General features: G+C 35.2%; 1 long non-coding RNA gene across 2 annotated transcripts in view; it reads right to left on the bottom strand.

The window, feature by feature from the left end:
* Nucleotides 1-6,017: 6,017 nt before the first annotated feature.
* LOC148579692 (uncharacterized) overlaps nt 6,018-25,045 on the bottom strand; it is a 35,660-nt gene continuing 16,632 nt past the window's right edge. The window contains exons 2-4 of one of the 2 annotated variants that reach the window (XR_015880995.1): nt 13,654-13,774; nt 6,360-6,604; nt 6,018-6,276 (exon numbers count right to left, since the gene is read on the bottom strand). This is a non-coding gene — a long non-coding RNA (uncharacterized LOC148579692). The remainder of the gene's footprint in view (nt 6,277-6,359; nt 6,605-13,653; nt 13,775-25,045) is intronic. The other variant, XR_015880997.1, reaches the window with a different exon arrangement.

Genomic DNA, 25,045 nt, shown 5'->3' with positions numbered 1-25,045 from the left:
ATGGAGCCTCACAGATGTTCAGAGCATTGTTGAGACTTCCCAACACCAAACTTAGAGTTTGGATATGGGAGTTCAACATCAAACTTAGAGTTTGGTTGTGGCCTCCTAACACAAACTTAGAGTTTGACTGTGGGGGCTCTGGTTGACTCTGTCTTGAGAGAAGCTTACTGTGCCTCTTTTTCATGTTTACAGAAGGGTAACCTTGAGTTGTAAACACAAGGGAGTCCTCATTCAATTGAAGGACTAATTCACCTCTGTCAACATCAATCACAACTCTTGCTGTGGCTAGGAAAGTTCTTCCAAGGATAATGGATTCATCCTCATCCTTCCCAGTATCAAGGATTATGAAATCAGCAGGGATGTAAAGGCCTTCAACCTTTACTAACACGTCCTCTACTTGTCCATAAGCCTGTTTTCTTGAATTGTCTACCATCTCTAATGAGATTTTAGTAGCTTGCACCCCAAAGATTTCCAGTTTCTCTATTACAGAGAGGGGCATGAGGTTTATCCCTGAACCAAGGTCACATAGAGCCTTTTCAAAGATCATGTTGCCTATGGTACAAGGTATTACGAACTTTCCAGGATCCTGTTTCTTCTGAGGCAATGTCAGTTGATCTAGATCACTTAGTTCATTGGTGAACAAGGGAGGTTCATCCTCCCAAGTCTCAATACCAAATAATTTGGCATTCAGCTTCATGATTGCACCAAGGTACTTGGCAACTTGCTCTTCAGTAACATCCTCATTTTCTTCAGAAGATGAATACTCGTCAGAGCTCATGAAGGGCATAAGGAGGTTCAATGGAATCTCTATGGTCTCTAGATGAGTCTCAGATTCCTTTGGTTCCTCAAAGGGAAACTCCTTATTGATCACTGGACGTCCCAGGAGGTCTTCCTCACTGGGATTTACGTCCTCCCCTTCCTCTCCAGGTTCGGCCGTGTTGACAATGTCAATGGCCTTGCACTCTCCTTTTGGATTTTCTTCTGTATTGCTTGGGAGAGTACTAGGAGGGATTTCAGTGATCCTTTTACTCAGCTGGCCCACTTGTGCCTCCAAATTTCTAATGGAGGACCTTGTTTCATTCATGAAACTTACAGTGGCCTTAGATAGATCAGAGACTAAGTTTGATAAATTAGAGGTATTTTATTCAGAGTTCTCTGTCTGTTGCTGAGTGGATGATGGAAAAGGTTTACTATTGTTAAACCTATTTCTTCCACCATTATTAAAGCCTTGTTGAGGCTTTTGTTGATGCTTCCATGAGAGATTTGGGTGATTTCTCCATGAGGGATTATAGGTGTTTCCATAAGGTTCACCCATGTAATTCACCTCTGCTATTGCAGGGTTTTCAGGATCATAAGCTTCTTCTTCAGAAGATGCCTCTTGAGTACTGTTGGATGCAGCTTGCATTCCATTCAGACTCTGAGAAATCATATTGACTTGCTGAGTCAATATTTTATTCTGAGCCAATATGGCATTCAGAGTATCAATTTCAAGAACTCCCTTCTTTATAGGCGTCCCATTACTCACAGGATTCCTCTCAGAAGTGTACATGAACTGGTTATTAGCAACCATGTCAATGAGTTTTGAAAAGATATGATTAAAATTAGTTTTGAAAAAGATTTGATTTTTAAAATCACAATTAATGACTTGATTCACAAGAAATCACAAGATATGATTCTAGAACTCAAAGTTTGGATCTTTCTTAACAAGCAAGTAACAAACTTGAAATTTTTGAATCAAAACATTAATTGATGATGTTATTTTCGAGAATTAGGAGATAAAGATAAGAAAAAGATTTTTGAAAAATATTTTTAAAATTTTCGAAAATAAATAAGAAAAATGAAAAAGATTTGATTTTTGAAAAAGATTTTGAAAAAGATAAGATTTTTAAATTGAAAATTTGATTTGACTCATAAAAACAACTAGATTTTAAAAAGTTTTGAAAAAGTTAACTCAAATTTTCGAAATTTATGAGTGAAAAAGGGAAAGATATTTTTTTTTTATTTTTGAATTTTTAATGATGAGAGGGAAAAACATGAAAAAGACTCAATGCATGAAAATTTTGGATCAAAACAATGAATACATGCAAGAATGCTATGAATGCCAAGATGAACACCAAGAACACTTTGAATGTCAAGATGAACATCAAGAACTTATTTTTGAAAAATTTTTAATGCAAAGAAAACATGCAAGACACCAAACTTAAAAATTTTTCATGTATAGACACTATAAATGCAAGAATGCATATGAAAAACAAGAAAAGACACAAAACATGAAAACATCAAGATCAAACAAGAAGACTTACCAAGAACAACTTGAAGATCATGAAGAACACTATGAATGCATGAATTTTTCGTAAAATGCAAGATGAATATGCAATTGACACCAAACTTTCAACTTGACTCAAGACTCAAACAAGAAACATGAAGTATTTTTGATTTTTATGATTTTTTTTATTTTTATGATTTTCTAATTATTTTTTTTGTATTTTTCGAAAATTAGTGTGAAAAAGAAAAATAAGGATTCCAAAATTTTTAATATGAATTCCAGGAATCTTGTGCTCTTTAGTCTAAAGCTCCAATCTGAGGGTTAGGCATGGCTTAATAGCCAGCCAAGCTTTAGTATGCTATTACATGCATTGAAGTGATTAGTTGAATCCTCAGTCCAAAGGAATTTGGACATGGCTTCACAGCCAGCCAAGATTCAACAAATCATCATGAAACACTAGAATTCATTCTTAAAAATTCTGAAGAAAAATATATTTTTTTGAAAACATTTTTTTTTAATTTTTTTTTTAAAACAAAGGAGAAAATTTTTGAAAGATTTTTGAAAAATTTTTTTGAAAACTTTTTGAAAATAAGAAGAAAATTACCCAATCTAAGCAACAAGATGAACCGTCAGTTGTCCAAACTCGAACAATCCCCAGCAACGGCACCAAAAACTTGGTGCACGAAATTGTGATCTCAGGCAACGGCGCCAGAAACTCTGTACGCACGTCTTAATAAATCGTTTTTCATTCACAACTTCGATACAACTAACCAGCAAGTGCACTGGGTCGTCCAAGTAATAAACCTTACGTGAGTAAGGGTCGATCCCACGGAGATTGTTGGTATGAAGCAAGCTATGGTCACCTTGTAAATCTCAGTTAGGCAGATATAAAATAGTTATGGAGTTTTCGAACATAAATAATAAATAGATAGAAAATAAGGATAGAAATACTTATGTAATTCATTGGTTAGAATTTCAGATAAGCGTATAGAGATGCTTTCGTTCCTCTGAACCTCTGCTTTCCTGCTGTCTTCATCCAATTAGTCTTACTCCTTTCCATGGCTGGCTTTATGTAAGGGCATCACCGTTGTCAATGGCTACTTTTAATCCTCTCTGGAAAATGGTCTGATGCGCTGTCACTGCATGGCTAATCGTCTGGAGGCATCACCCTTGTCAATGGCTGCATCCCATCCTCTTGTGAAAATGGTCCACATGCTCTGTCACAGCACGGCTAATCATCTGAGGTTCTCGATCATACTGGAATAGGATTCACCCTCCTTTTGCGTCTGTCACTACGCCCAGCACTCGCGAGTTTAAAGTTCGTCACAGTCATTCAATCCCAGAGTCCTACTCGGAATACCACAGACAAGGTTTAGACTTTCCGGACTCTCATGAATGCCGCCATCAATCTAGCTTATACCACGAAGATTCTGATTAAGAGATCCAAGAGATACTCATTCAATCTAAGGTGGAACGGAAGTGGTTGTCAGGCACGCGTTCATGGGGGAATGATGATGATTGTCACGTTCATCACATTCAGGTTGAAGTGCGAATGAATATCTTAGAAGCGGAATAAGTTGAATTAAATAGAAAAACAGTAGTACTTTGCATTAATCTTTGAGGAACAGCAGAGCTCCACACCTTAATCTATGGAGTGCAGAAACTCTACCGTATGAAAATACATAAGTGATAATGGTTCAGGCATGGCCGAATGGCCAGCCCCCATGAAAGTCTAAGATAGCATAAAACTGATCAAAGATGTCTAATACAATAGTAAAAAGTCCTATTTATACTAAACTAGTTACTAGGGTTTACAGAAGTAAGTAATTGATGCATAAATCCACTTCCGGGGCCCACTTAGTGTGTGCTTGGGCTGAGCTTGAATGTTACACGTGTAGAGGTCAATCTTGGAGTTGAACGCCAGTTTGTAACGTATTTCTGGCGTTCAACTCTGGCTTGTGACGTGTTTCTGGCGTTTAACTCCAGACAGCAGCGTAGAACTGGCATTCAACGCCCTTTTACGTCGTCTAAACTCGGCCAAAGTATGGACTATTATATATTGCTGGAAAGCCCTGGATGTCTACTTTCCAACGCAATTAGAAGTGCGCCATTTTGAGTTCTGTAGCTCATGCAAATCCACTTTGAGTGCAGGGAGGTCAGAATCCAACAGCATCAGCAGTCCTTCTTCAACCTCTGAATCTGATTTTTGCTCAAGTCCCTCAATTTCAGCCAGAAAATACCTGAAATCACAAAAAAACACACAAACTCATAGTAAAGTCCAGAAATGTGAATTTAACATAAAAACTAATGAAAACATCCCTAAAAGTAACTAGATTCTACTAAAAACATACTAAAAACAATGCCAAAAAGCGTATAAATTATCCGCTCATCAACAACCACCTCCGTTCTACCTTCGATTGAATGAGTATCTCATGGATTCCTTAATCAGAATCTTCGTGGTATAAACTAGAATCCATTGGCAGCATTCTTGAGAATCCGGAAAGTCTAAACCTTGTCTGTGGTATTCCGAGTAGGATTCAGGGATTAAATGACTGTGACGAGCTTCAAATTCACAAGGGTTGGGCGTAATGACAGACGCAAAAGAATTAATGGATCCTATTCCAGCATGAGTGAGAACCGACAGATGATTAGTCGTACGGTGACAGCGCACCTGGACCATTTTCACTGAGAGGACGGATGGTAGCCATTGACAACGATGATCCACCAACACACAGCTTGCCATAGGAGGAACCTTGCGTGCGTGAAGAAGAAGACAGGGGGAAAGCAGAGATTCAGAAGACAAAGCATCTCCAACTCCAACATATTCTCCATTACTGCATAATAAGTATTATTTAATCCATGCTCTCTTGTTCATTTGCAAGTCAACTGATAATTATAATTGATATCCTGACTAAGAGTTACAAGATAACCATAACTTGCTTCAAGCCAACAATCTCTGTGGGATCGACCCTTACTCACGTAAGGTATTACTTGGACGACCCAGTGTACTTGCTGGTTAGTGGTACGAATTGTGAAAAGTATGATTTACAATTTCGTGTACCACCCACTCAAAACCATTTAGAGCCACTTGGACCAGCTACCTCAGGGGCATCCGGTAGCTTGTTTACCTTCATGCCAACACTTGGTTTTAGGCCTCCAACTAACACTTGAGAAGATTCATTAATGGATTAAAAGCACCAAGTGAAGACTATGAATTTTGTTGGTCTATAAGTGAAGAGTCATATGTATCTTATGAACTCAATTAATTATCTTTTGGTTCCTTAATAGTTGTAAATGAATTCGCTGGTATATAAGTTAGACAACCGGCAATTTAGAGATATATTATTTTGCTATTGCACAGCAAAAACAATCATACTTTGGTGCTAAGTTTATTATAATAGATTATGGAACTATTTTGGATTGTGTTTATAGCTCCATCTTTATTATCATATAGCACATATGAAAATCATATTGTACAGACTTTTTTTAGTTTGATGAAACATATATTTAGCTTACAAGCATTGCATGCCCAAATTTTTAAATCTTCATCCATCAAAATATGTGATTACACATTTGTAATATAATTTAATTTCTTTCAATACAATATCATCTCAGATTAAAGTGATTACGAATTCATTAACATAAAACATAATATTACACAGATTCAGTTACATCTTGAAAGCATTACAATGCAACATAATTATCACAAAATGTCATAGCTAAGATTATGAGAATTACTTAGGACATGTCCTAAAGACTACAGCAATTATGATACTAATTATACCCAAAATTATAAGCCTAAAACATCTGAAGTAATATCTACCACCTTGAGATCCAATTTCGTTTTGATTTTTCAAATTCAATTCCATCTCTAACTCCTTCATTCTATGTTCTACCTCCTTCAATCTCCTTTCCATTAAAATAGCATTGTTAGAAGTAATGTCCTCGTCCATATTTTCGTGAACTAATACATCTAGTCACTTGAAATACTTGCAATGTGGGATGGGTGCCTGGAAATAAAAAATTTTTATTGTTAAAAAAAATTACATATATTTTTCAAATTTAAGAAATATACAAAAAAATCAATACTTACATTGTAATTAGGACATCCCAAGAAGAACCTATTCGGATTAAGTTCTGTGCAAGATTGAAAGAGAATTGCATAGGACCCACAGTGATATTTTAGAGATATGAATTTCTTCTTTCTTGGCTGCCCAACTCTTCCAGAAGAAAAGGTGCAGCACTTACTCTCTTCGCCAACACTATAACCACGCAGGTTGCGACTCCTAGTTTCCGACGAATGATCTTTATGGCTCATGATGGTAGACAGTTAGGGTTCTACACAAGAAGGAAGGAGGAAGAGGCGTTTAGGGCTCATCATGTTCTGTGAAGTGCAGATAAAACACGAAATTATATTTTCAAAAAATTGTCAGGGACCGGGTTGGGTGATTCATTAATATGCCAATCCAAGCTGGCACATAATGGACACATCACCATCTTAACTTGCCACGTATTCACGTTCCGTTAACCCCAAAAATAAATTATTGATGTAGGGGCTAATTTGTCTCGCAAAAAAAAATTCAGGGGCTGGAATGTAGTTTTTTTCCCTAGGGGCCTCGTTGTCTTTCGCAAAAATTGTCAGGGACCGGACCGGGTATTCACTCTATATTTTATTGCGTCATTTGTTTGAGTGGTATCAGAGCCAAAAGTTACTGATTACTAATTTTTTCTTTCATTATGAGTTACTGTCTAAAAAAGTATGAAATTATGAAATGCAGCAGAAATAATTTTTTCTTATGAAAATTAAAAATAAAAATAATTATGAGAAAAGACAATTGCGTGAAAGAAAGAAGGAGACAATATCGTTGCAAACTTACACTTGATACTAGATGATTCAGTATTGTCAAGTGTAGCAGAAAAAAAGGACAACAAAAAAATTGGGATGTTCTCACCAAATTATATGAAGTCAAGTCACTTCACAATAAGATATTCTTAAAGGGAAGACTTTATACTTTTCAAATAAATAAATCTACATTGTCAATAAATCACATTAACAATCTAAATACGCTATTGTTCAACTTTCATAGTTGGATTACAACATAGCATAAAACGAACGTGCAAGTTAACAACTCATCAACCCTAACCTTATTATCCGTAAGTTGAGAATCTCTCAACCCTTTCTATATGTAAGTTAAAAATCTCTCAACACTAATATTATTATGTTCATGTACTTGATCAAAATTTATCAATTTGACAGAAAATGGTCCATTTATTATCAATCTAGTTCAGTTTCTATTAGGACCGAACTTGCAAGAGATTCGATCAACTTTGATCAAATTCACATAAGATGGTCATGTTGGGTGTTGGTAGAACTCATTGTGTTGCTTATCTTGTGAAATTATTCCAAAAATGCAAACTAACAATGTGTTTGAAATAAATATTGATTTTATTTTATTTGAAATGAGTTGAATTAAAAACAAATTATTGTGTTTGGAATTAATGACATAAAATATGAATTAATTTTATTTAAAAATTAATATAATGGTCTAACTTTATATTTTTAGTCTTTATTTACAACACAAAATTTTAATAACATTAAAAGCTACAGTTAGCCGGCACAACTGTCCAAGTGGTTAGGGTGGTGTGACATAAAGTCATTTCAATTTTTAACTTATTCCTTTAAAAATGGAGAAATTTGAGTATAGTTGACCAGACCAATTGACCAGAATGCTTAACATCAAATTATTTCAATTTTAACAAAATCTTTCTTAAGAATAGAGAAATTTAAGTTTAGTTATGATGTAAATCCATGAGATTTTATAAATAAATTCAATCCCCTCGTTGTTATCTATTTCTAAACGGAGACTAAGAAAGAATGATATGAAGTGAAAATATTAGAATATAGAAAAAGTTTGGTAACAAAAACTTTTCAATCATAATTAGTCAAAATTTTTTATAATTTATTTTATTTATATAACTTAAAAACAGTTTTAATTTTTTATCTTACTCTCCTATCAATTTACTTATCATATTCTTATCAGTCCTACTTATTAATGATATTAATTATAATATCGTATTCCTTACTATTATGTATTCTTATAATCAATACTTAATATTTTCTTTTATAATTTGATTTTTATATTTAAAAATACAATAAAGACTAATAATAACTATAAAAAAATGGTAATGATAATTTGTATTAAATGAATTAATTGTAATTGATTTTCTGTTTTTGTTAAGTCATTTATCATCATTCAATGGAGAGATACAAAATCTGAAAGCTACCCTAATATATTTTGTTTCCGTTAATTCAATTATTTTCATTCAAAATTCACAACTCTAATACCATTGCAAGCACAATTAGAATAGGTCAAGGAATTTTATAAGAAGTCATCTTTATCATTGCAAATAATATGGCACTTGAATTCGACCTTAATACGGTACTTATGGTAGAAGATGCTGAAGAATTTGAACAACAGATGGACTCACCCGACGAGATTGTTGTCAGTCAATCAATTTTCGAGAATATAAAAAACCACACTAGCTTTGATGAGGTATGGTAATAAACCGATTTAAATTTTTTTTTTTTGTGTTTTTATGTGCATTTATAATTATATTGTACTAAGTAAGTTCATACACATATAACATTCATACGTTTATATACATAACATCCACAATTACATCTATACACATATCATTTTTTAGTTATTGCATAAATAACTATAAAGTTAACACAGATATTTTTAAATTTTATCATAATTGAATTTAAAAAAATATCAAATTCTTAAATTAATTTATTCAATTAATAAATTTACTCATAACATTCATAAATTTATACACATAACATCCATAATTTTATATTAATAATATGCACAATTTTGTACTCATAATTTCATATATACGATGTCTATAATTAATAAATTTTTATAAGGATAATTTACATAAATAAAATGATTCAAGGAAACATTTACGCAAATACGACATTGGCATACTCCAGACGCAAATGCAACAAACGCAACTGTATGTAATCCGCGACACCCTCTAACAGAATCTAAATGCATCCGCTACACCCTGTAGTGGTTTGCTGAAGCCTATTCCGTTAGAGGGTGTAGTGGATTATGAAGAGAATGGAAGCTTGGGAACATATTCATGAATACTAGTTACTCGTGATACAAAATGTACGAAGTTATACAAATATACTCTTCATAAGCAGTAAGCCGTAGAAATATAATAGCCACCAGGCATTAACACTAACACAGATTAAATTACTACATAAGTCATACAAATATAATAGTCATACAACGATTAAGAGTTAAAGGAAATAAAAATGTCATAAGTCATACAAATAGGTAGGAACTAACACTAACACTAACACACCAAAGGCACTAACACTAACACCCGAAAACGTAAATTGTTACATGAGAAAATAAAATTCAAAAAACTAGAAGTCCTACGAACTACCAGCAACGGTGGAGCCTCTCTGGGGGCAAGATCTATGCGTGTGCCCAGGCTATCTGCAAAGCCCGCATCGCTTTGGTCGGTAAGGGTCGACCTCATCCATGTTGTTTCGGATTCTGGTAGACCTCGGTCGCCCATCACGACAATGCCTCAAGCTAGGATCCGGAATAACTGTCGGACCGTCATAAGGTGGCCAAAGTTCCTTTGGTATTAGCGGCACAAAACCCATCTGATACACCCTGAACACCTTCTGCATGGTGTAGACTTCATCAAAATAGATAGACCAGTTAAGCCGTGATTGGGCACAACTTGTAATCGCATGGCAACATGGATAATAGAGAGCCTGAAAGTATCAACAGTCGCATGTACGATCCTGAAGGAAAACTCGGTACGTCCCAAGTGAAAACTCCCGGTCGGTGTTGTCTCGGCAACAGTGTACTCAGACTGGTGTCTGCCGAACAGGGTGACAGTGAAGCACCTGGAGTCTCTCAAGTTGCGCTCCATCGCCTTCATAAAAGACTGGCAAAACTTGGCACCGCTGGCCAACTGAGCCTCTGTCGTCTGACCATGAATCACAAACAACTCCGCTAGCCGACCATATGTGGACTTCACAAGGGCGGTAACCGGAAGATTCCGTGTACCCTTCAGAACAGAATTAACACACTCAGATATATTGGTCGTCATATGACCGAATCGTCTGCTACCATCCTGGTGCTGAGTCCACTTATTGTATTCTATTATGTTTGCCCATTCACACATTGACGGATTCTTAGTCCGCATTATATCAAACCAATAGTGAAACTCTACCACAGTCTTCGCATAAGCAGCGTTCATAAGCAAGCGCTTTGCATCCGTGCCCTTGAAACTGAGTGTGAAGTTAGCTGCAACATGCTGAATACAAAATGCTCGGTACGCATGAGGGGGTAACCACCCATTGTTAGGGTTCCCTAGTGCAGCCTTGATGCTATTGTGCCTATCTGAGATGACCAGTATCCGTTATTGCGGAGTCACATGTTGGCATAGGTTGGTCAAGAAGAAAGACCACGACTCGGCATTTTCCTCTCCACGAGACTGAAACCAATAGGCAAGATGTTAGAATTCCCATCTTGAGCGATGGCCAAGAGCAAAGTCCCTCCATACTTGCCATACAGATGAGTACCGTCTATGCTGACCAATGGCTTGCAATGTCGGAAAGATTCAACACAAGGAGGAAACGTCCAGAAAAGACGATGAAAGTACATGGTTGAGTCATCCACGTCATCACCGACCCGAACCGGAGACGTCTTCAACAAGGCTACTGTCCCCTCCATGGTAGACTACACACCAAGTATCCAACGAGGTAGCTCGGCATATGACTCTTCCCAGTCCTCGTATATCTGTGCTACCACCTTCTGTTTTGCTGGGTTTGTCATAATTTCATCATCGCTGTCCCCTCCAAAGTCAGCAGGCTCTTCGTCGGAATCATCTTCTAGCATCGCATTTTCAACCCGATCCGGTTCCCCCTCACATCCTACATCTGGAGATGGATGAGTTGAGGTGAATACCCCAATTGGACCAGCTGGCCGATACTCCAACAAACACTCAGGTGCAACGACGGGCATAGAGGTGGAGGCACCCTCCATCGTGGTGGACTGAGGGTTTGGTGCGGATGCCCCAGAACTATCGATCCCATGTTCCAACTTTGCAAACAACTCGTGTATCTTCACTTCCAGGAAACTCCGACGATAATGAAACAACACCTGCATATCTTCATCTGATCGTAACACGAATGTTTCATATTGCACGCTCGTTGACACAACCGCAATAGGAATCTTATAGAACAGCTTCTTCACCCACTTTGTGCCACCCGCGCCCAACTTCTACAATATACTGCTCTTCAGATCCAACAGTGTATCAGACGACCTGATGAAAACACTCAGCGGTTCTCTATCTGTAAACTTCACACCGTACTTCTTACTCTTTTTTATTTTTCCCGAAGAGTGCACTAACACCAAAAAGCTCACATCACTCTCCATTCCTCAAGTTATGAATGAATAAAAATGACACTCTACACAACTCGCTGGGTGTATATAGGCATCTTCCAAGCTTCCACTCTCTTCATAATCTGCTACACCCTCTAGCGGAATAGGCTTCAGAACCATTTGATCATAAACCGCTACACATGAGTACTTAGTTCTCAACGTAATCCGTGACAGGGTGTAGCAGATTACGTGCATTTGGATTCCACTAGAGGGTGTCACGGATTACATACAATTACGTTTGTTGCATTTGCGTCTGGAGTTTGTCAATGTTGTATTTGCGTAAAGGTTTCATTCAATCATTTTATTTATGTAAATTGCCCTTTTATTTTTTTTTTCAACGAAACAAATTAATAACACTTACCTTATTAGTATAGTATCATTTTTCATTATCCAATGATACAGCTTTAATATATATCTACCTAAACTAGCTTGAAGTCAACTTAGACAAAAAAGATATTTTCAAGTCAAATAAATTGCCCAAAGCATTAAGAAAATAGGTTTCTTTCCTTCTTTTTTTTTTTCAAGACATAAAAGTTATTGAGGCTCTATTGCTACTGTGAAACATGGGTTTTTAATTTTTTTCCTATCCCGTTAACAAAATGCAAAATATTTGAGGTCCAATTCATCTGTTCGGACTTGGGATATCTAATTTATTGCTGCCAAAGCTCACTCCAGATGTCCAACAGCTAACATTTACATGGACAGCCTTGGCTCAACCATAGCTACCATCCACGCCCGACAAGCCCTGCCAATACATGTACCAACTTCCATCTGCCAGAGCCACGTGTCGATCTGGTAGTGAAGCAAAAAAATCTCTGTATATCTATATCAATTTATCTGTATCGGAGAGTGACCCTTGTTTATTTTGTGATAAATTTTTTAGTTTCTATTTTCTTTTTACAATTTTCTTTCTATTATAGTAATTAACTATGAACATAACTTACATGATGTGTTTCATGGTTGCATATATTTATTTATAAATATATTATTCTTTTTATTACTGTATTATATATGATATATCATCTCCTTAATAAACCATTGTTAGTCTAACAAATAATGTGAATACTATTTATTATTACATTTGCTCTGTTTCGAATTAAATCCAAAAGAAGATTGTCTAGGGAGTAATATTATACTTTATTATCTTCAGAGAGGTTTTTAATAATGTTTTATGATTTTATGTTCTTTATATTTTAATGGTGAAGGTAATTCTTGCACTATATAATTCAGTGATTGTTACGCCATGGAATGTAATTTTTTTATTTAAAGCTAGATCATTTATATTCATCAATTAACTTTGCATAGAGGATAATTGCATGTAGTTATTTTATTCATGCCTGTACGTAACACGGATCCCTGCTCCTGCTATAGTTTAAAATATAAAATTTGGATAGTTTAAGTAAGTATTCCCTCTAAAAAGTTACTGTAGCAATCTCCAATAGAACAATATCTGGCATCCAAGTTATGAACTTATGATAATCTAACGATAATAGAAGATAAATAAACTACATCATCCTAAAATCAAATGAAACAAAAAATATAATAGTTTTAGTTTTTATTCTTATTTTTGGTACTTTCAAATAAATATGACCAAACTAATTAACTTAAAATACAGAAAAGCAATAAAAAATTAAAACTAAAATTGAAAAAAGAAATTAAAAGTGTTATTCTATGGTATTTAGAGAGGAAAGGACTATTACTATTCTCTTTCGTATTTACGAAACAAATTAATATTTACCACTAAAAATATTTAATATCTTTTAGAGAGTGCTTATGGCGTGGATATAAAAAATTATCTACATTTGTGATGACATGCCTTAGAATATAGTTGTTAAAATTAGCTCAAACCGACTGATAAACCAAATCTTAAACTGATTCGTTCTAACATTCTAAAAAATTTTAACATACCAGTAGTTGGTTTGACGTAGCCATCTGATAAAAGTGATGTGACGATTCGAGAGATGAACGAACTACTTCATTTTCAGATTGATCCTGGAATCAAATGAAAAAAATAGTTTTAGTTCTTATTCTTATACCAATTAATATAAGAATAAGAACTAAAAAATATTAATTGAAGTAAAAAATATAATATAATGTTAATAATTTTACTCTAAAATATATTTTCAAAAATATCATCGACAAAACAGTCTTTAAATGATTTAAAAATACAACAAAAATAATTCATAAATATTATATTTTTTTAAGTAACAAAAAAATTTCATATTTAGTAAATCAGTTATCTATTAAATATAATTTTTTTTGACAATATTCAAATAAATAATTTAGAAAATGTAAAAAAAATTTAAAGCTCTAAATTTTTTTACTTTTTAAAAAAATATAGTCATTCATAAAATTATCAAATTTTAATAATAATAAAAAAATATTTTTTTAATTTATGCATTGTACTATAAAGAACGTCAGTTTCATAGTCACTCACTTTATTCATCTTTAGGAATAAAAAATGCAGCTTACAAAATGTGTGTGTGTGTGTGTGAGAGGGGGAGACGCTGAGAGACCACCGTGTAAAAAATTGTTGGAAACAAAAAATACAGCTTATACTGTGTGTGTGAGAGAGAGAGGGGGAGATTATGAGAGACCATTGTGCAAAAAATGGTTGAAAATAAATAATGCAGCTTACACAGTGTGTGTAAAAGAGAGGGAGGCGACGAGAGACTACTGTGCGAAAAATGGTTGGAAATGAAAAATGCAGCTTACACAGTGTGTGAGAGAGAGAGGTAGACAATGAGAGACCACTGTGCAAAAAATAGTTAGAAATAAAAAATGCAGCTTATACAGTGTGTGTGTGTGAGAGAGAGAGAGAAAGGGAGACGATGAGAGACCACTGTGCGAAAAATGGTTGGAAATGAAAAATGCAGCTTACACGGTGTGTGAGAGAGAGGGGGGAGACGACGAGAGACCACTGTGCGAAAAATGGTTGGAAATGAAGAATGCAGCTTACACAGTGTGTGTGAGAGAGAGGGAGACGATGAGACATCGCTGTGCGAAAAATGTTTGGAAATGAAGAATGGAAGCTTACACAGTGTGTGTGATAGAGAGGGAGACGATGAGGGACCACTGTGCAAAAAATAGTTGGAAATGTAGAATGCAACTTACACAGTGTGTGTGTGTGTGAGAGGGAGACGATGAGAGACCACTGTGCAAAAAATGGTTAAAAATGAAGAATGCAGCTTACACAGTGAGTGCGTGAGAGAGAGGGAGACGATGAGAGACCACTGTGCGAAAAATGGTTGGAAATAAAAAATGCAGCTTACACAGTGTGTGTGTGTGTGTGTGTGTGAGAGAGAGAGAGAGGGAGACGATGAGAGACCACTATGCGAAAAATGGTTGGAAATGAAGAATGCAGCTTACACAGTGTGTGTGTGTGAGAGAGAGGGAGACGATGAGAGACCACTGTGCGAAAAATGGTTAGAAATAAAAAATGCAGCTTACACAGTGTGTGTGTGTGTGTGTGAAAGGGACACAATGAGAGACCACTGTGCGAAAAATAGTTGGAAATGAAGAATGCAGGTTATTACACAGTATGTGTATGAGAGAGAGGGAGACGATGAGAGACCACAATGCGAAAAATAGTTGGAAATGAAAAATGTAGCTTACACAGTGTATGTGAGAGAGAGAGAGAGAGAGAGAGGGAGACGATGAGAGACCACTGTGCGAAAAATGGTTGAAAATGAAGAATACAGCTTACACAATATGTGTGAGAGAGAGGGAGACGATGAGAGACCACTGTGCAAAAAATGGTTGGAAATGAAAAATGCAGCTTACACAGTGTGTGCATGTGAGAGAGAGGGAGACGATGAGAGACCACTGTGCGAAAAATGGTTGGAAATGAAGAATTCAGGTTATTACACAGTATGTGTGTGAGAGAGAGGGAGACGATGAGAGACCACAGTGCAAAAAATGGTTGGAAATGAAAAATGCAGCTTACACAGTGTGTGTGAGAGAGAGAGAGAGGGGGAGACGATGAGAGACCACTGTGCGAAAAATAGTTGAAAATGAAGAATGCAGCTTACACAGTATGTGTGTGAGAGAGAGGGAGACGATGAGAGACCACTGTGCGAAAAATGGTTGGAAATGAAAAATGCAGCTTACACAGTGTGTGCATGTGAGGGAGAGGGAGACGATGAGAGACCACTGTGCGAAAAATGGTTGGAAATGAAAAATGCAGCTTACACTGTGAGAGAGAGGGATACGATGAGAGATCACTGTGCGAAAAATGGTTGGAAATGAAGAATGCAACTTACACAGTGTATTTGAGAGAGAGGGAGACAATGAGAGACCACTGTGAGAAAAATGGTTGAAATTAAAAAATGCAGCTTTCAGTGTGTGTGAGAGAGAGGAAGGCGATGAGAGATAACTGTGCGAAAAATGGTTAGATATGAATATGTTAGTGGTGGCATGGTGAGAAATGAAATATGGTTATACGTGAGAACCGTACGTTTCTGATGATCCCTTATGTACGTTCGTCACAATGTAAACGCTCATGTCTGCGTATGTTAGAAAAAAAATTTTGTCGTATACCACTCATGTTGTAATAACGCTCATGGTTAGTTTAGTCATTTACTTATTTATTTTATATTTATCCACTTCATGTGGTAAAAAAAATAACATGTAGTTTAAATAAATGACTAAAATTCGGATAATACAAATGTAAGCTATTTTTTAACCTATGAAAAAAGTGTTATATGTACACTAAAATTAATCACAAAAGTTAGCTATAAAGTATATATTGGAATATAAATACATAATAAAAATAAATTAAATTCCACATATATTTATATACAAGTATATTTGTGATTAATTTTAGTGTACAACTATTATTTTTAATAGAAAAACATTGGTGTTACACAATAAATTATATATTTATACAGTTATTATGCAAATCCCAAGTTGAAAAACGCAAGTCGTAAAATATATTTATAAGAGTGATCTGACGATTTGAGAGATGAACGAACTACTTGATTTTGAGATTGATCCTTGAATCAAATGAAAAAAATAAATATAATAGTTTTAGTTCTTATTCTTAATCAAAATAAATTATTTAATAAAAATAATATCGTATAATATAAAAAATATTAATTGAAATAAAAAAATACAATATGGTGTTAATAATTTCACTCTAAAATATATTTTTATTATAAAATGTCACTTAAAAATATTATCAATAAAACAGTCTTTAAATGAATTAAAAATACAACAAAAATAATTCATAAATATTATATTTTTTTAAGTAATAAAAAAGTTTTATATTTAGCAAATAGGTCATCTATTAAATATAAAATTTTTTGATAATATTTAAATAAATATTTTAGAAAATGTAAAAAAAAAATTAAAGCTCTAAATTTTTTTTACTTTTTTAAAAAAATATAGTCATACATAAAATTATCAAATTTTAATAATAAAAAAAATATTTTCTAAATTTATGCATTGTACTATAAAGAACGTCAGTTACATAGTCACTCACTTGATACAGCATACTGAGATCAAAATTATCAGAGATCCACGACTAGAGAAAAATGAAAAATGCAGCTTACATACTGGGTTTGTTTATCTTGTTCTACCGACTTCAGTGTCTCTGAAAATAGTGTTCTATCTTTTTGGACGCAATGTGAGTACGGTACGTCCCCTTGTCTAGTATATGGTTCGCTAGAGTTCATAATTTCTTGAGTAACACAGTGCGTGTGAGAGGGGGAGATGATGAAATACCATTGTACAAAAAATGGTTGGAAATGAAAAATGCTGCTTACACAGTATGTGTGTGAGAGAAAGAGGGAGACGATGAGAGAATGAAAAATACAGCACAGTGTATGAGAGAGGGAGATGATGAGAGAATAAAAAATGCAGCACAGTGTGTGTGTGAGGGAGACGATGAGAGACTATATATGCGAAAAATGGTTAGATATGAATATGTTAGTGGTGGCAGGGTGAGAAATGAAATATGGTTATACGTGAGAATCGTTCGTTTTTGATGATCCCTTGTGTACGTTCGTCACAATGCAAATGCTCATGTCTGCGTATGATAGAAATTTTTTTTGTCGTATATGCTCATGTTGTAATAACACTCATGGTTAGTTTAGTCATTTACTTATTTATTTTATATTTATTCACTTCATGTGGTAAAAAAAATAACATGTAGTTCAAATAAATGACTAAAATTCGGATAATACAAATGTAGGCTATTTTTAACTTACGAAAAAAGTGCTATATATACACTAAAATTAATCACAAAAATTAGCTATAAAATATATATTGGAATATAAATACATATTAAAAATAAATTAAATTTCATATATATTTATATACAAATATATTTGCGATTAATTTTTAGTGTACAAATATTATTTTTAATAGAAAAATATTGGTATTACACAATAAAATATATATTTATACCGTTATTATGCAAATCCCAAGTTGAAAAATGCAAGTTGTATTTTGTATTTTCAAAATTTGTTTAAGAATAACCAAAATAGAGGTTGTGTTTTAATAATAATAATAATAAAAACAAAAGTAATGCTAATAATAATATAATAATGTTAATAGTACTAGTATTTCTAATATTAACTAATAGTAACAATAATATAACCAAAATTGGTGAACATCCATTACAATAATAAATATATAGTTCTTTGTAGGGTTAGAAATGAGCCGAATTAAGTCTAATTAGACCAAGTTCAAGTTTAACTCACGAAAATTGAGTTTGGTTCACGACTCGACTCATTAAAAATCGAACATATTTCTTAAGCTCAAATTCGGTTCACTGAAAACTCACGAGCTGGCTCGAACTCACGAACTGTTTCAAATAATATGCACATAATCTATAATTTTATATCAATAAATTATAACTTATATATTTTAAAAAATATTTAAAAATATTATTTTTATATATTGTTTATCGATCAATAAATTATAAATTTTTTATTTTTATTCTACATTAAAATTATATATAAAAAATAAATATAAAATTTTAAATAATTAAAATTATTAATATATGTATAATTATATATTACTATTTCATATGTATATATAATATTAAAAGTATAAATTAAATGTATATAAAATATGTATATTAATAATATAGGGGCAATTTACATAAATAAAATGATTGAAGGAAACCTTTACGCAAATACAACATTGGCAAACTCCAGACGCAAATACAACAAACACAATTGTTTGTAATCTGCGACACTCTCTAGCGAAATCCAAATGTACGTAACCCGCTACACCCTGTCACGGATTATGTTGAGAACTAAGTACTCATAAATCGCTACACCCTGTAGTGGTTTGCTGAAGCCTATTCTGCTAGAGGGTGTAGTGGATTATGAAGAGAGTGGAAGCTTGGAAACATATTCATGAATACTAGTTACTCGTGATGCAAAATGTACGAAGTTATACAATACACTCTTCATAAGCAGAAAGCCGTAGAAATATAATAGCCACCAGGTATTAACACTAACACAGATTAAATTACTACATAAGTCATACAAATGTAATAGTCATACAACGATTAAGAGTTAAAGGAAATAAAAATGTCATAAGTCATACAAATAGGTAGGAACTAACACTAACACTAACACACCAAATGCACTAACACTAACACCCGAAAACGTAAATTGGTACATGAGAAAATAAAATTCAAAAAACTAGAAGTCCTACGAACTACCAGCAATGGTAGAGCCTCTCTAGGGGCAAGATCTACGCGTGTGCTCAGGCTGTCTGCGGAGCCCGCATCGCTTCGGTCGGTTAGGGTCGACCTCATCCATGTTGTTCCGGATTCTGGTAGAACTCGGTCGCCCATCACAACAACGCCTCAAGCTAGGATCTGGAATAACGATCAGACCGTCATAAGGTGGCCAAAGTCCCTCTGGTATTGGCGACACAAAACCCATCTGATACTCCCTGAACACCTTCTGCATGGTGTAGACTTCGTCGACATAGATAGACCAGTCAAGCCGTGACTGGGCACAACATGCAATCACATGGCAATATGGATAATAGAGAGCCTGAAAGTATCCACAGTCGCATGTACGATCCTGAAGGAAAACTCGGTACGTCCCAAGTGAAAAGCTCCCGGTCGGTGTTGTCTCGGCAATGGTGTACTCAGACTGGTGTCTATCGAACAGGGTTACAGTGAAGCACCTGGAGTCTCTCAAGTTGCGCTCCATCACCTTCATAAAAGACTAGCAAAACTTGGCACCACTGGCCAACTGAGCCTCTGCCGTCTAACCACAAATCACAAACAACTCCGCTAGACGACCATATGTGGACTTCACAAGGGCGGTAACTAGAAGATTCCGTGTACCCTTCATAACAGAATTAACAAACTCAGATATATTGGTCGTCATATGACCGAATCATCTGCCACAATCCTGGTGCTGAGTTCACTTATCATATTCTATTCTGTTTGCCCAATCACACATTGCCGGATTCTCAGTCTGCATTATATCAAACCAATAGTGAAACTCTACCTCAGACCTCGCATAAGCAGCGTTCACAAGCAAGCGCTTTGCATCCATGCCCTTGAAACTGAGTGCGAAGTTAGCTGCAACATGCCGAATATAAAATGCTCGGTACGCATGAGGGGGTTACCACCCACTGTTAGGATTCTCTAGTACAGCCTTGATGCCATTGTGCCTATCTAAGATGACCAGTATCCCCTGTTGCAGAGTCACATGTTGGCGCAGGTTGGTCAGGAAGAAAGACCACGACTTGGCATTTTTCCCCTCCACAAGACTGAAAGCAATAGTCAATATGTTGGAGTTCCCATCTTGAGCGATGGCCAGGAACAAAGTCCCTCCATACTTGCCATACAAATGACTACCGTCTATGCTGACCAATGGCTTGCAATGTCGGAAAGCTTCAACACAAGGAGGAAACGCCCAGAAAAGACGATGAAAGTACATGGTTGAGTCATCCACGTCATCACTGACTCAAACTGGAGACATCTTCAACAAGGCTATCGCCCCCTCCATGGTAGACTGCACACTAAGTATCCAACGAGGTAGCTCGGCATATGACTCTTCCCAGTCCCCATATATCTGTGCTACCGCCTTCTGTTTTACTGGGTTTGTCAGAATTTCACCATCGCTGTCCCCTCCAATGTCAGCAAGCTCTTCGTCGGAATCATCCTCTAGCATCTCATTTTCAACCTGATCTGGTTCCCTCTCACGTCCTACATCTAGTGTGGATGAGTTGAGGTGAATATCCCAACTGGACCAGCTGGCCGATACTTCAACAAACACTCAGGTGCAACAACGGGCATAGAGGTGGAGGCATCCCCGTCGTGGTGGACTGAGGGTTTGGCGCGGATGCCCCAGAACTATCAATCCCATGTTCCAACTTCGCAAACAACTCGTGTATCCTCACTTCCGCGAAACTCAGACGACAATGAAACAACACCTGCATATCTTCATCTGATCGTAACATGAATGTTTCATATTGTACACCAGTTGACACAACCGCAATAGGAATCTTGTAGAATAGCTTCTTCACTGATGAGCGGATAATTTATACCCTTTTTGGCATTGTTTTTACATAGTTTTTAGTATGTTTTAATTAGTTTTTACTATATTTTTATTAATTTTATTCAAAAATAACATTTCTAGACTTTACTATGAGTTTGTATATTTTTCTATGATTTCAGGTATTTTCTGGCTGAAATTGAGGGACCTGAGCAAAAATCTGATTCAGAGGCTGAAAAAGGACTGCAGATGCTGTTGGATTCTGACCTCCCTGCACTCGAAGTAAATTTTTTGGAGCTACAGAAGCCCAATTGGCGCGTTCTTAATTTCTTTGAAAAGTAGACATCCTGAGCTTTCCAGCAATATATAATAGTCTATACTTTGCCTGAGATTTGATGGCCCAAACTGGCGTTCAAAGCCAGCCTAAAATATCTTGGCGTAAAACGCCCAAACTGGCACCAGAATTGGAGTTAAACGCCCAAACTGGCACCAAAGCTGGCGTTTAACTCCAAGAACAGCCTAAGCATGAAAAAGCTTCAATGATCAGCCCAAGCACACACCAAGTGGGGCCCGGAAGTGGATTTCTGCATTATCTGCACTTAGTTACTCATTTTCTGTAAACCCTAGTTACTAGTTTAGTATAAAAATTACTTTTAGTGATTTATTTTCAATCTTTGATCATTTTCACGCTATCATAGACTATTGTTGACATTTGGAGGCTGGCCTCACGGCCATGCCTCGACCTTTTTCACTTATGTATTTTCTACGGTGGAGTTTCTGCACCCCATAGATTAAGGTGTGGAGCTCTGCTGTTCTTCATGAATTAATGCAAGTACTATTGTTTTTCCTTCAATTCATGCCTACTTCTTCTCCAAGATATACTCTTGTTCTTAATTCAGTTAAGTCAGAATGAAGGGGTGACCCGTGACAATCACCCAATCTTCGTTACTCGCTTGACCAAGATCGCGTGCCTGACAACCACAAAGCAGTCTACATGATGTTCAACGTAGTCATTGGATGACAGCTGGAGTATACTCTCTTGGATATCTAATACACGGACCTAGTCCGTGAGATTAGTATCTTCGTGGTATAGGCTAGAACCATTGGCAGCATTCCTGAGATCCGGAAAGTCTAAACCTTGTCTGTGATATTCCAAGTAGGATCTGGGAAGGGATGACTGTGACGAGCTTCAAACTTGCGAATGTTGGCGCAGTGACAGTGTGCAAAAGGACAATGGTCCTATTTCAACGCTAGCGGGAACCGACAGATGATTAGCCGTGCGGTGACAACGCATATGGATTTGTTCTCATCCGAGAGGATCATACAGCTTGCCATGGAAGGAGGTAACGCATGGTTCGAAGAAGGCAGTAAGAAAGCAGAGGTTTATAAGCAACAAAGTATCTCCATACACTTATCTGAAATTCCAACCAATGAATTACATAAGTAACTTTATTTTATTTTCTGTTTTATTTATATTTTAATTATCAAACCTCATAACCATTTGAATCCCCCTGACTGAGATTTACAAGGATGATCATAACTTGCTTCAAGCCGACAATCTCTGTGGGATCGACCCTTACTCACGTAAGGTTTATTACTTGGACGACCCAGTGCACTTGCTGGTCAGCTGCACGGAGTTGCGAGAAAAGTGTGAAATCACAATTCTGTGTACCAAGTTTTTGGCGCTGTTGCCGGAGATTGTTCGAGTTTGGACAACTGACGGTTCATCTTGTTGCTCAGATTAGGTAATTTTATTTTATTTTAATTTTTGAAAAAAAATAAAAAAAATACAATATTTTATTTTGTTCTTCAGAATTTTTAAGAATGAATTCTAGAGTTTCATCATGATCTGTTGAAGCCTGGCTGGCTGTCAAGCCATGTCTAATTTTTTTTTGGACCGAGGCTTCCATTTATCATTGCAGGAGCCTTTTGATTCCCATCAATTTGGCTGTTATATGTAATGCTCTGCTGAAGCTTGGCTGGCCATTGGCCATGTCTAATCTTTTGGACCGAAGCTTTCACATAAAGCTTGGCTGGCTATTAAGCCATGTCTAAATTTTTGGACCGAAGCTTTAGACTAACATTGCATGATTCTTGGAATTCTTATTAAAAATTTTGTATCCCTTTATTTTCTATTTTCCAAAATAATTTTCGAAGAATTACAAAAAAATTTAATAAAATCATAAAACCAAAAAGAATTTTGTGTTTCTTGTTTGAGTCTTGTGTCAATTTTTAAGTTTGGTGTCAATTGCATATTTTTAATTTTCACTAAAATTTTCGAAAATTCATGCATGTGGTCTTTCTTGATCTTCAAGTTGTTCTTGATGATTTTTCTTATTTGATCTTTAAATTTTTCTTGTTTGTATCTTTTCTTGTTTTTCATATGCATTTTTGAATTGTTAGTGTCTAAAATTTAAAATTTTTTAAGTTTGGTGTCTTGAATGTTTTTTTTTTAAAAAAAAATTTCAAAAATATGTTCTTGGTGTTCATCATGATCTTCAAAGTGTTCTTGGTATTCATCTTGACATTCAAAGTGTTCTTGCATGTATTATTCATTTTGATCTTAAATTTTTATGTCATGTTTCATTTTATGACATGTTTTTCTCACTTGCCTATTAAGAAAGGTTCAATCTTTAAATTCTAAAATCACATCTTTTAGTTTCTTGTTAGTCAAGTAATCAACTTTAATTTCAAAAATCAAATCTTTTTAATTTTCTTTTTAAATCTTTTTCAAAATAAATTTCAATAATATCTTTTTCAAAATCAATTTCAAAATCTTTTCTAACTTCTTATCTTTTCAAAATTGATTTTCAAATATTTTTCAATTAACTACTTGACTTTTTGTTTGATTTAAAAAAAATTTTCTATCATATCTTTTTCAAAACCACCTAACTACTTTTCTCCCTCTAATTTTCGAAAACTACTAACCCCTTTTTCAAAATTCTTTTTAATTAATTAATTGTTTTAAATTTTAATTTTAATTTTATTCCTTTTTATAATTTTCAAATTTTAACAAATAATTAAAATAAAAACAAAAATATTCTTCTTTTCTTTTTAATTAAATTCGAATTCTTCTCTCTCTCATCTCTTTCTATTTATATATTTATTTAATCACTAACACTTCTCTTCTTCTTAAAATTTGAACCCTCTCTCCCTCTCTGTGTTCGAATTCTTCTTCTTCATTCTATTCTTCTATTCTTCTACTCACATAAAGGAATCTCTATATTGTGATATAGAAGATTCCTATTCTTTTCTGTTCTCTTCTTTTTCATATGAGTAGGAACAAGGATAAGAACATTCTTGTTGAAGCTGATCCTGAACCTGAAAGGACTCTAAAAAGGACTCTAAAGAGGAAGCTAAGAGAAGCTAAAGCACAACACTCTGGAGAGGACCTTACTGAAATTTTTGAAAAAGAAGTAGAGATGGCCGAACCTAACAACAATGGTGGAGATGTAAGAAAGATGCTTGGTGACTTTATTATACCCTCTTCTGACTTCTGTGGAAGGAGCATCTCAATTCCTGCAATTGGAGCAAACAACTTTGAGCTTAAACCTTAATTAGTTTCTTTGATGCAGCAGAATTGCAAGTTTCATGGACTTCTATTGGAAGATTCTCATCAGTTTTTAGCTGAATTCTTGTAAATTTGTGACACTGTTAAGACCAATGGGGTTAATCCTGAGGTCTACAGACTTATGCTTTTCCCCTTTGCTGTAAGAGACAGAGCTAAGATATGGTTGGACACACAACCTAAAGATAGCCTGAACTCTTGGGAAAAGTTAGTCAAAGCCTTCTTGGCCAAATTCTTTCCACCTCAAAAGTTGAGC

Source organism: Arachis ipaensis, chromosome B10, assembly GCF_059453495.1.
Source record: "Arachis ipaensis isolate K30076 ecotype BB chromosome B10, ASM5945349v1, whole genome shotgun sequence".
In the NCBI taxonomy this organism is placed as follows: Eukaryota; Viridiplantae; Streptophyta; class Magnoliopsida; order Fabales; family Fabaceae; genus Arachis; species Arachis ipaensis.
This window is presented reverse-complemented; position numbering and strand designations above follow the sequence as displayed.